Source organism: Peromyscus maniculatus, chromosome 9 (genome assembly GCF_049852395.1).
Source record: "Peromyscus maniculatus bairdii isolate BWxNUB_F1_BW_parent chromosome 9, HU_Pman_BW_mat_3.1, whole genome shotgun sequence".
In the NCBI taxonomy this organism is placed as follows: domain Eukaryota; kingdom Metazoa; phylum Chordata; class Mammalia; order Rodentia; family Cricetidae; genus Peromyscus; species Peromyscus maniculatus.
This window is the reverse complement of record NC_134860.1, coordinates 70,914,529-70,927,966: the sequence shown is the minus strand read 5'-3', so window position 1 is coordinate 70,927,966 and position 13,438 is coordinate 70,914,529. Positions and strand designations below refer to the sequence as shown.

Genomic DNA, 13,438 nt, shown 5'->3' with positions numbered 1-13,438 from the left:
ATCTTATTGGTTAATTGAGACAATTGTGTTTGAGAGTTATTAATGAGGAGCATTTGTTTATTCCTATTTTTGTTGTTATTGCTGTGATGCAGTTTTTCTCCCTTTGTTTGATTTACTGCTAAGATATTATTTATTCCTTCAGTTTTCTTGAGTGTGGTTAGCCTCTTCTGGTTCAAGTTTTTTTTTTTTTTTTTAGAGCCTTCTGTAAGGCTGGATTTGTAGATACATACATACTAATTAAATCTGGTTTTATTGTGGAATGTTTTTCTTTCTCCACCTCTTATGATTGAGTTTTTCTGGGTATAGTAGTCTGAGCTGGCATCTGTGTTCTCTCTGAGTTTGTAGTATATCCATGCAGGCCCTTCTGGCTTTCAGAGTCTGCATTGAAAAGTCAAGTGTTAGTCTAGTAGGTCTGTCTTTATACGTTACTTGATTGTGCTGGCTGCTTTTGTGTGTCAACTTGACAGAGGCTAGAGCCATAAGAGAGGAAGGAGTTGAGGAAATACTGAGATCCAGGTGTAAAGCACTTGTCAATTAGTGATTGATGGGGGAGGGCCCAGCCCATTATGAGTGGTGCCATCCTTGGGCTGGTGGTCCTGGGGTCTAAAAGAAAGCAGTCTGAGCAAGCCAGGGGAAGCAAGCCAGTAAGCAGCACCTCTCCATGGCCTCTGCATCAGCTGCTGCCTCCAGGTTCCTGCCCTGCTTGAGTTCCTGTCCTGACTTCCTTCAGTGACGAACAGCAGTGAGGAAGTATAAGACAAATAAAGCTTTTCCTCCCTAACTTGCTTTTTGGTTATGGTGTTTTATCATAGCAATAGAAACCCTGACTAAGACATTGGTCTTTTTCCCTTGCAGATTTTAATATTCTTTCTTTGTTCTGTACATTTAGTATTTTGGTATTATGTGCTGTGGGGAATTTCTTTTCTGCTCCAGTGTATTTGGTGTTCCACATGCTTCTTGTACCTTGATAAGCATCTCCTTCTTTAGGTTTGAGAAATAGTCTTCTATGATTTTGTTGAAAATATTTTCTGTGCCTTTGACTTGGGTTGCTTGATTTCATCTTTTCATCATGCACCATATTTCCTGGATGTTTTGTGCCTTGATTTTTTTTTTTAAGATTTAACATTTTCTTTGACTAAGGTGTCATTTCTTCTACCTTGTCTTGTCTTTAATCCCCAAGATTTTCTTTTCTATCTCTTGTATTCTGTCAATAAGGTTTGCCTCTGAGTTTCCTGTTCGAGTTCCAAATTTTTTCATTTCTAGTTTTCCCTCAGTTTGGGTTTTCTTTACTGAGTCTCTTTCCATGTACAAGGGCTAAACTATTTTCTTCATTTCATCCAGTGTTTGCGTCTTCATAGATTTCTTTGATTAATTTATTCAGTCCCTCCTTAAGGACCTCTAATACATTCGTAAAGGCTGTTTTGAAGTCCTTGTCTTGTGGTTCATCTATGTCACATTTCACATGGCTGTGGTAGGGTTATGGGGCTTTAGTGCAGACATATTGTCCTGGCTCTGATTGACTGTGTTTTTATGCAGGTAGTCTGCTACAGAGCTGGGGATAAGACTGGGGGGACTGGATTTGGAGTAGGGGAGGGAGAATCAAATCTATTTTGTTTTAATTAATTTTTTTCTAGGCAAAGTCTCTCTATGTAGCTCTAGCTTGCCTGGAGCTCACCATGTAGACCAGGCAATCTGATCCACCTGACTCTGCTTTTAGAGTTGTTTTTTTTTTTTTTTAAAGTGAGACCAGGTTCCCACACCAAATGTTCATCCTGGACCAAGTGGTCTATAACATTTTAAATTTAAAAGGCCCTGTATGAGAGAAACCATTTTCTATTTGACTATGGAAAGGTAATGGGTTTGAAGTTGAAGTTTGTCATCTACTAGAGAGATTTGGTTTTAGAAAGTACACTCATGCTCAGAATTCATATCCAAAGAAGCATGGAGTGAACAAAGATGGAGAGAGAATCCAATGACTATTCTCCAACTTCCATGTGGGTATGAAACGTCTTCCAGGTGAGTCTGTGTGGTCTTTCACTAAGTAGGTAGAGCCATGGGTGCCAACATCAGCCAAAGTCACTATCTCTTACAGTTTTTTCATATATAAAAGTAGAGCTGAACTGAAATATTTCATATTGGGTTCTCATCTTCCTCATGATAAAACTGTATCAGTCAGAACTGTATCAGAAAAATGAAGATGGAAGTGTAATATCCATGAAGAATAAAACCAATAGAGTCACATTTTATTTGAAAGAGATAACTTTCGTTTTTAAGGCAAACAAGCTCTTTCTCCAGCAGGATACATTATTGACTCTTCTGTCACAAGCAATCGACTGAAGCGACAGAATTGTATTGCTTTGCAAAGCTGTTTCTAACGAGAAGCGAATGATGAGCCTGTAATTGCTGTGTGAGGTGTTTGTTCAGGTCTGTGGCATGTACCGAAAGACACTAAGGCACACAGGTACCCAAACCCCCTTTGAAACCCGCAAGCAGACTCCAAGACCAGAAAGCCCAGACTAGCACACAACAGAACATTGCTTTCCATGAGCACGAATTATATATTGCTAAAGGGAGCTACCTCATATCATCAGTTACACCTGGAGATTAGTGGAGAAGATTCCTGACTCATATGGGAGGGAACGGCATAAGAGCTAGAGCCATCCTCATCTGGGTGACTGGAATAAGGCCCCTGAGAGACTCAGCATGATGTGTGGGCAGGGGTGGGCGGGGGCAGGTATACTCCAGTTCTTTCTGGCATGCGTATTCTCAACCCTTTCAAAAGTTACTGTGTAGGGATGCCACTTCCCAAACTAGTACCGTGAACTTCTTTACAAACCGTTTCTATAGGTAAATGTCATCCAAACACAACACAGGGGATATAAATGGCGACTTGGCCATGGTTGGAGAGACCTTAAAAATTAGTTAAGAAGAGGGAGAGTTGCTGTCTAGAGAAAGCAAACACTTGATAGTGTGTCGACGGCCAGGTCTCGTTCTCGGTGTCATGTGGTTCCTGTCTTGCTCATCCCAAAGACAATCCAGTGAGGCCATTATGTGATGATGGCATTTTATAGGCAAAGATGAGGAACAAGGGGGCCAAGGAAATTATCCAGTATCATTCAAATGCCCAGTGCAGAATTAAGTCCATGTCTTCAGGGTCCTAGTCACCACACTACAGAAGAAGCTTAAGAGAGTGAGACATATCAGGAGAAGACAGGGAAGTTGTGCCACATCCCTCCAGATCCACACAATGTATGCAGTAACTTGCCCTTTGTGTGGCCACCGCCACCAAGACTGAATGATCCCCACTGTAGTAACCTGTGAGAAATGCTCAATGAAGGAATGCAGTAACCACCGAGGAAGAATTTCTCTTTGAGGAGAGATGGGGATTTGATAAAAAGACATAAAATGAACTGCTGAAGATTTACCAGAAAATTCTAGATCAACCTGAGCCAGAAGGAAAACACTAGGAAGGCTAATGAGAAAGTCGAAAGTGTCCCTGTGTCCCGGGGGTGGTACAGTTAGGCTGAGGCTGAGTAGCAGAGGTGAAAACGATCAAGCAGACACCCATCAATTGTGAGGCATGTGCTGCATGCATGCCTGTCTTTATGGCTCTCATAATTTGGCAAAATGGCTTTTTCAACTAGTGATGCTGTGCCTTTGGGAGGTACCAGGGAGATAAGAATATAGAAGTGGCATTCCAAAGGTCCATACTTCAGAGAAGAGCCCTTGATTCCTCGGCCCTGTGTTGAGAAGACACCACCAACGCTCAAAAGGAAGCCACAGCAGACTCTGCCCTTAATCTATGCCTTTGTTTCTGCCACTGTCTTTAATTGACACAAGATTCATCCTCTATCGTTTCAGTTTTCAGATTTACCAAGTTATGCATGTGATACTGTGAGGTTCTGAGGGATGGCTGAGCCTAGACCTATAGCTTATGACCAACCAGACTTCCCTCCAGAGCCCAGGACAGCATTCTTTACATATTGTAGGTCTCCAGGGGAAGAAAAGCATCTCTCTTCTCACCTCTTCTCTAGGAGTCTCCCTTGCGAAGCAGTGTTCATCAGAACAGGGTCCACCTAGGCACAGAGGCAAAATCAGTGCCCAAACAAACCATCATGCTGGTCTCTTCTTGCATATTGCCCCAGGACTCAGGACCCCTCTGGATCTGTGGTGCCTTGTGTCTGCTGCTTATCCGACCTGCCTAATTTCCATTCATCTCATAGGAATAATTGGTCCCCTCTCCAGGGGATCAACCCTGCTTGCTCTTGTATGACTCTTACCTCCGAAAGCTCATCCCAGTGCAGCATTGATGGACACACAATTTCTTGCTTGTCTTTTCTTTGTCCTCTCCTGGGGTATTTAAGTACTCACAAGGGAAGGCAGTCTGCATAGAGCCTGGCTGACCAATGGGGTCAGTCCTCAGCCTTCACTGAGGATGTTTGAAAGATGGACGAATTCTGGAACCACAAAGGAACATGCAAGTAAAGAGTATCCTTCAGGAAGGAGTGGTCAAGACCATGGCAGATGTTAGAATTCCTGTCCTGTCACTTGGCAGCTAAATGACATCTGCTAGTCTAAACTTTAATTATTCCACTTGCAAAATAACAACCCTGGCCATGATAACAATCTAGAAAGATAGTTAATTTGATATTATTACAGATACGTCAGGACTGAAGTGGAGAGTAAGTGAGATAGCATAATTATTTAAACTAGAGTTTGGCACGTTCTCAAGGCTGAGCTAATATTAACAATACTCTCACCACCTTGGTGCCAGCCTCATTTTTTCTCTGCTGCGGTACATTTTGACGAAGAAAATCATCACAACATTTAGAAAATCCTACAATTCTCATTTGGTAACTATAAAATGGAATTTTTTTTTTCTTCCAAAAACAGCCTCCAACATCCCTGGAGCTTGAAGAGTCATTTACAAAGATTACTAAGTATTTATCACGCTGCCATTGGCAAGACTCCCAGAGCCAGAGGGTCTCATTACCAGAAATGCTTATGAATGGCTTCTCCGGAGCCATGTTTCACCGTCATAGAACTCACCACTAGGTGGCAGCTGAGCCAGGGTTCCCGGAAGTGAAGACAAACACACCCTTTTGGCAGCTGCACCAAAGGCTTTGCTGTTCATACCCAAACATCTGACTCACCCACCGAGTGTCAGCCTGGAAAATGACAAATACAGATTTCAGCGGCAAGTGAAATATAACGTCCCTGGGGCCAGGGTAGTAAAACGAATCTGGAAGCCTGAGAGCAGTTTCTACGGAAATGGGAGGAATTAGGGCTGCTGACAAATGAAGACGCACACGCTCATAAACAACTTAAGTCTTTATGATAAATCAGGTCCCAAGGTAAAGAAGCCTCATAGAGTCACGCTTCTCCCTTGCGCAAAAGCCTGCAATGACCACCCCGCATTTCTCAATTAGTATGGGGGTGGGCAGGGAGGAGGGAGGGGAGGACCGCGTGGTGCCAGAATCTCCAGGGAGAACTAGAAAAAGGACATTTGGTAAACCTCCTCTGTTCATAACGCCAACCGAGGGAAGCGGCTCTCGGTGGAATCTATCAGTGATACACAGAGGACAGAGGGCAACGGTGTTGAAGGAGATTTTTAAACTGGTAACAGAAACACGGCGGTTACAGTAATGACCATGGTAGAGTCACATTTATTAAGCACTGACTGCATAGCATTGTCTGCCTTACATGCTAGCTCATTCACCCTCCCAAGCCCACAGTGAAGCGGTAGCGATTCCTATCCCCATTTAACAACTAGGGAATTCAAGGCTCGGAGAGATTAACTTGTCTCAAGATGCAGCTGGATGATTCCATAGCTGAGATCCAAATCTCAGCCATCTGGCTCCAGAGCTATGGTAACAGGAAGAAATCCAAGGTGGTCAGCAGGGTTTGTGCACCACATTTGGGACCCTTCTTTGCTTCATCTCCTCCTAGACCTCTCGATATTCTAACTAGGCTGCACGATGGGTTGGCCAGGAGGCTACAGGTGCTGAGGTGCCCCCCCCCTGAGGTTGCACTGAAGATGAGGGGACTAAGGATAAACAACAGCTCCATTCTATTGTCTTGAGGGTGTCTCCTGGGGTCACCACGGTTTCATGCGCCCCAAAGATTTGTGTGTATCCCCTTGGCCACTAGTCATCACAGCACATTTGTTCTTTGAACTTAGCCTCGACATTGGCTCTTTTGCAGAACCATTCTGGCCACCACCAGAGGTCCATGGGTTCTCTTCACATACAGAGGAGCTGTAAAAATCACCAAGTACTTCTCTTCTGGTGCATCACCTGTTCGTAGGTCTGACATTCCTAAAGGATCTAAGCTGACCCTTCTTTGTCTCTGGCTCCTCAGTCCTGCCCAGTGCACCCCCCCCACACCCCCACACCCCCCGTGCAAAAGGGTACTCATGAGCTTTTTATTGAGTGGAAGGATTCTTAGATACCCTGTTTGCTCTCAGAGTAAATGGAGGAACACCCCAAGTACTTACGTAATTTGTACTTAAAGCAGGCTCTTGAAATGCTGGCTTCAGGTCACAGCCCTTGGGAGCTGAATCATGAGCAGCTAGCTCCCTCTGAGACAGGACAAAAGTTTGTGCCTGCTAAAAGAGAAGTATGGAGATATTACCCTCTCAGCCTCCTTGGGAGCCTGTGGATGCTCACTTGGAGGTCCCTGATTATACCAAGGCCACATGAAGACAGACCGCCCCGCCCCCCCCCCCCCCAGCCCAGCTGCCACTGTGGTACTTCCTCCAGGGCTAAGCAATAGCTAGAATTCTTTCTAAGAGGGTGGCAGTCCACATAGGTTTGTATTGGTCACAGTAAGTTCTCAGGCCATTTGTTTTCCTGTAGTGCCATAGCTCAAGCACGTGCCTGCTCTTCTAAACTGTCACAGGTGTGGATACACACATTTTCAAACCTATGAATGCAGTATTATGGCATCAACATGATGCTTGGTGTATCAATTTAGAGTTGTCTATAGGCACAAACCGCTGCAGCAAGCTCATGGAACTGCAATCAGCTTCTGCCCTCTGCCAAGAGCTCCTCCCCCCGGAGCTCAGAGCTAGTTACTAACATGCTTCCTATAAAAGGCAAAGCAAAACACACAATCAGTCCTGGATCTCCAGAGGTCTCAAATGAATATGGTTAATAGACTTTCTGCTTCTAGGAAACTGGAGAGAATAGCACAATGAATGCCTGTTCCCTATCACCCAGCTTTCTCACATGTTAGCTTCTCATTCTCTTGTCCCACATTATTTTTCGAACATGTAAATTAGAGATACAGTTGAGGATTCCTATGAGGAGAGCTACAGTCACCTCCCCTCCGTCATTCTCTCTCCTTCTATTGTAATTGACTGTCAGAAGCCTCTGTCTACTGTATAAATGTTGATTTCTGTCACCCCCAATGTTTTAAAACATTGGCTACCTACATATGAAATCATAAATAGAAGTAATATTCCATTAAACTATTCTAATATAGAAATAAATCCTCCTACACTCACAATTCTGTAAATTTGGCTCATTTAATACTATTATATTTAAGGACTGAAAATATTGATGTGGGTGTCCAGGAGATGCCTCAGTGTGTAATGTGCCTGTCATGAAGCCTGGGGACTTGAGTTCAGGCCCCCAGGACCCCCACACAAAGCCAGCTGCTGTGTGCACATCTGTAATGCCGGGATTGGTGAGGCAGAGGCAGGACTTGTTCATTCACAAAACGGGAACAAATGACTCCTTAGCTTCTCTGTGGTTAGTGACATTTGATTATCTTTCATTGTGTCCTCTGTCGTTTCTTTCTAAAATTATTTATTTTTATTTTAAGGGCATTGATGTTTTGCCTACCCGTATGTCTGTGTGAGGGTGCCAGATCTCCTGGAACTGGAGGTGTAGGCAGTTGGGAGTGGCCATGTGGGTGCTGGAAATTGAACCCAGATCTTTTGGAAGACCTCTGAGTCATCTCTCCAGCCTCTTTCTCTGTAATTTCTTCAGTACTTATATCATCAAGGGATGTTAGACTTCATCCAAGATGGCTTTTCTGCATCTGTTGAGATGATCATATGATTACTGCCCTTGCATCTGTTTAGATACTGTGTAACTCTTACTGTTTTCCAAGTATGGAAACATATTTTCATACCTGGAATGAAGCCTTCTCTTTTTTGGGGCAAATGATCTCAATGTGTTGTTGAATTTGATTTGCAAGTATTTTATTGGGAATTTTAGTATCCACACTCCTTAAAACTACCTACTTAGTGGTTTTAATGAGTTTGCTCCATCCCATAGGCCAGACATTTGAACATTTTGTTCCCAGTTGGTGGCATGGTTTGGGGAGGTTTAGGAGGTTTGGCTTTGTGGGAGGGAGTGTGTCACAGGAGGTAGACTTTGAGATGAAAAGCTTTGTGCCGCTTGCAATTCCCTCTCTGTCTGATTTGTGTTTGAATTAGAAAATGTGAGCTCTCAGCTTTCTGCTCCTGCTGCCTAGCCTCCCCACCACGATGGGCTCTCATCTCTTTGGGACCATAAGCCCACATGAACTCTTTTTTTTTTTCCTGTAAGTTGTCTTGGTCATGGTGTTTTTATTACAGCAACAGAGAAGTCACTAATACAGCTTATTCTCTTCTGTTGCCATGTCCTTGTCCAGTTTTGTTTCCATGGTAATAGTGGCAATGCCAACTGAATTTGCTAGCATTTACTCACTCTTCAGTGTTACAGAACAGCTTGAGGAGAATTGGCATTAGTTCTTTCTCTGAGGGGTCTTCCTGTCCCCAAGGACTCAGTAGGCAAGCTTTCCACTGGTATCTTAAAGTTAATGATGCTGCCTATCCCTCAAATGAGTGTAACCCCAGTCTGTGTCTCAGACTGGATTATAACACACAGAGCACTGCATTTCTGATCCAAAGACCCCACCTCTAGCTAGAGAGAGAGCAATTCCATAATCCAGTCCTTAGAGTCCCGCCCTTCCACCCCCACAACACACAATATGGTGGTTTGAAGAAGAATAGCTCCTATAGGCTCATATATTAGAATGCTTGGTCCCCAGCTAGTGGAATTGTTTGGGAAGGATTAGGAGTTGTTGCCTTGTTGGAGGAGGTGTGGCCTTGTTAGAGGAGGTGTTTCATTGAGGGTAGGCTTTGAAGTTTCAAAAAGCCCATGCCAGGTCAGTGTCTCTCTCTGCCTGCTGCTGGCAGATGAGGATGTAGCTCTCAGTTACTGTTCCAGCATCATGTATGCCTGCATGTTGCCATGTTGATCATGGACCAGCCCTCTAAAACTGTAAACAAGCCCCCAGTTAGATGTTTTGTTTTCTAAGAGTTGTCGATGGTCATGGTGTCTCTTCACAGCAAGTACGGTGACTAAGACACACACACCCAGGGCTCCCAGGGGCCTTATAAAGAGGGACCTTTGCCTCTGACTTAGTAGTGCCACCTAGTCAGTGACTCAGCACAGGCCTTTAAAAAATGGCTTCTCATCCCTGCTGCAGCTGAATGATGGGGAGAGAGGATTGTCTTAGCACCTGTGTGTTTGGAAGACCCTGAGAATCCTGTCTGTCAGACTGTGATTCTGCTTAGTGGTGGGCCCAGTGTTAATTGTATTTTTGACTCTATGAGTGCTCCCAATTTTCTTCCCCATCCCTCTGCTGTATGATTCCCCTCCCTCTCCCTCTCTGCCCTGTCCCTCTCCTCTGTCTCTCTCCCTCTTCTCTCCTCTCTTCTCTCCTCTCTTCTCTCTCTGTTGTCTAGATATGTCTAGATACTGGAAGGACACTGTGTGTTTCCTGAAGTTCTCTCCGCTGGAAGCCGTGGTTCTCACCCTCTGCAGCTGCACTCACTACACACTTGGAGTCAGGCTCTCTGGAACAGACTTTGCACTCTCATTCTGTTCAATCATCTCAAGTTTCCTTTCTTTCTTGGCTAATAAAAACTCATTGCCTCTCTGCTGTCACTCATCTCAGAGGATGCTTCTCTTCAACTATGCTGGGTTCATTCCCTGGGGATTTCAGCATTGGTGCACGGTTTTTGTCTGCATCTTGACTGGCTCTTGACTTCACAAGACTTTAAGAACCCCATGGAGGGATGCTGCTCACTGGCGTGTTCACCACGACTTGCTCAACCTGCTTTCTTGCCAACTTGGCAGCATCAGACTTTCAATTGTTGCCAGACTGGTCATGGTGAACTAGCACCTCATTATGGTTTAATTTGTTTCTCCTTGATCATCAGTGAAGTTGATGACTTATCATTTTATGTTTTGTGTTTGTGTGTGCATGCCCAGGCCACACTATGCACACAGAAGTCAAAAGATCAGTACACTTGGTTCTCTCCTTCCACTCTGTGGGTCCCAGGGATTGAACTCAGGCAGTCAGGGTTGGTGGCAGATGCCTTTACCCATTGACCCATGTTGCTGGGCCTGAGGAAATTTTTACACACATATGATAATTAAAGTGTCTTCATTTTTTTATTTGCTTCTCAGTATCATCTCCCTGTTTCACCTGAACTTTATTGGCTTCTAAGAGTTCTTCTAGATATGTTCTGGATAGACACTGTTGCCAGCTGAAGGTAGTTTGATCTGTGATGTTTGACTTTGCTGTTGAGCAGCACCTTGGACTTTAATATGCAAATATTTCATGACTTATAGTCTTTGTAAGAACTCCATTTCCAAGGTCATAAGAGATTATCATAAAGATAATGTTAGACTCAGTCTCCCTAAAATTGAATTGATCTACCTGCAATCTGTATTTCATGCTAGTACCCAGTCACACTCTACTGCCATTATCCCTAGTGCCATTTGCTGAAGACTGTTATTCCTTCAGTGACTCATAATGACATCCTTCTCTTCTATGGAGTGGACGTTTATAGTATCCGCTCATTCCAAAATCAAGTAGAATTGGTGAGTCATAGGACACAGACTTAAAACTTTACTAAATATTACCAAATTGCTCTCTAAAGTCTTTGTATTTATTTTGTCACTACCAATGACAGAACATCTATCTCTTCATGCCCTGTCTAACTTTTCTAAATTCCATTGGACGACTGCCCTATCCCAGAGCTAATGTCTTTTCCTTAGATCAGACACACCTTTGCACTAAGTGTTAGCTGGAGGGAGATCCCTCCCTAGTCCCCAAAGGAAGGCACTAGACAAGTGGGAGAGCCAGGCCTCCTCAGCTGTGCCCTCATGAACCCCCACCTCCTTCAACCCCTCCCAGCACTGGCTAAATAAAGGGGTGTTCTTAAGTGCTTTTGGGATTTTTTGTGGCTGTTTACCATGTAGCATGATCATCAGGTCACCGCAAAACAAATAAACAAATTCTTGTGAAGCGCTTGCTGTGAAATAAGAATTTGATGAATGCAGGCTGTTATCACAGTTTCAGCTAATGGCAGTTAATGGGCTGAGTCACTCCAGTCAGAAACCCGGGGCTCATCATGGATTCCTTTAGAGTCCCAGCACATGCCTCACGGAGGTATGCTTGCTCTTTTTGACCCAGTCATAACCACCCGCCTCTGCCGCTTTGAGCTTAGCTTCCTGCTCCGTTTAATCCTACTGAGCTATCCACTGTTACAATGAACCATGCTACTCCCCTCTCACTTCTGTGCACGCACCTTGTACACGCACGCACGAACGCACGCACGCGCACGCACACGCACGCACTTCCACAGAAACATGGCTGGATTAAGCTGGATAAGACAGTCCATACCTATTATCGAAGCACTTGGGAGGCTGGGTTCAAGGATAGTTTAGGTTACATAATCAGACTGCATATTAAATCAGAACAAACCAAAAACATCGGACATTAAATCCCATATTCCCACTTACTAGGTGTGCTGGCTGGCTTTATGTCAACTTGACACAAGCTAGAGTCATCAGAGAGGAGGGAGCCTTAATTGTGAAACTGTTTCCATAAGATTTGGTTGTAGGCAAGCCTGTAAGGCATTTTCTTAATTAGTGATTGATGGGAGAGAGCCCAGCCTATTGAGGGTGGGGTCACCCCTGGGCTGGTGGTCCCTAGTGCTATAAGAAGCAGGCTGAGCAAGTAGTGATGAGCAAGCCAGTAAGCAGCATCCCTCCATGGTCTCTGCATCAGCTCCTGCCTCCAGACTTCTATCCTGTTTGAGTTCTTGTCCTGACTTCCTTCGGTGATGAACAGTGATGGAATCATAAGCCAAATAAAGCCTTTCCTTCCCAAGTTGCTTTTGGTTATGATGTTTTACCATAGCAATCGTAACCCTAACTAAGACACTAGATATGTCTTCAGATAAGCAATTGGCATCTCTTACCCGTTTTCTGCTCTGCAAAATGGAACTAATGATAGTATCTCTCGGAGTGGTTGCAAACATATTTAGTGTACCGTGCATAGCACACATGAACATGGCTTTTAGCTGGGTCTCGTCTTCATTCTTTATGGTATCTGCAGTGGTTCTGCTGTGCGGGCTGCATGTCAGCATTCTCGCCACATTTCCTCTTAGCAGTATCTTTTGAGTATCAGGCATGTGATCTAGATTGGACAGGTTCCATCTCAGCGACAAGGATGAGTCTCAATTCATGTAAGACTGTTGTCCTATCCTGTTCCCTTAGCCTCTTTGGACACAGAGACTGCCCTTTCCTTCAGCCTGAGAGCAACAATGTTGCAGGCTGCCATTTGCAGGAAACAGCATTAAACAGGAAACAACTCAGTGTAGGGCTTCCTGAATCTTGACTTCTCATGTGCCCATTTGCTGGACTGCTGAGGTCAACTTTAGATGGGTTTCTGCTATTTACCACAGAGTCTCACGCAGTACCTATAAGGACTGGTGTGTATTTCCTCTCCTTTGGGCCTTGCTGCTCCAAATGAAGCTCATTCTGAGTACTTGGCTGCTATAGTGAGTTCAACAGTGGCTCCACAAAAGATTGGTCTCCCAAGATTCCACGGCCGTGAACCTACTTGGGAAAAGACACGTGCGAGGAAGGGGGTAGGCCTGGGAGTCAGGCAGATGCAAGCCAAGGGATGTCTTGAGCTGTCAGAAGCTGCAGGAGGGAAGGAAGCGCTCTCTCCTTGACCCTAGGTGACCCCAGAGATGCTTTGATTGTCAACGTCTAGAGTCTGTAGTATTTTACTCATCACGTCCTAGGAAACTAAGGCACCCATGTTAGGTAAGTAATTTGTCTTTCTGCCGGGATGAAAGGACACTCATCTTTAAGGACCTCCAGTCTATCCCCAAGACACCTGAGCACACTTATGTGTAACCCTTTCTTCGATACGATTCTACCTGTAATAGATAATAGTTACCTTCCATATGATCAGCTGTCCTGGTGAGGTGGTGGTGGGGTTTGTTTGTTTGGCTTGTTTTTGGGTTGTTTATTTTGTCAACTTGAAACAAGCTAGAGTTATCTGAGAAAAGGAACCTCAGTCGAGAAAGTGCCTCCATCAGATTGCCCACAGGGATTTTTTTTTAGGGCACTTCCTT

General features: G+C 44.4%; 1 long non-coding RNA gene across 1 annotated transcript; it reads right to left on the bottom strand.

Moving 5' to 3' along the window:
• Positions 1-4,160: 4,160 nt before the first annotated feature.
• Positions 4,161-8,267, bottom strand: LOC143267186 (uncharacterized). Its single transcript, XR_013042100.1, has 3 exons — positions 7,848-8,267; positions 5,050-5,168; positions 4,161-4,457 (listed from the first exon to the last, which is right to left on the bottom strand). It is a non-coding gene; the product is annotated as an uncharacterized LOC143267186 (long non-coding RNA).
• Positions 8,268-13,438: the final 5,171 nt, after the last annotated feature.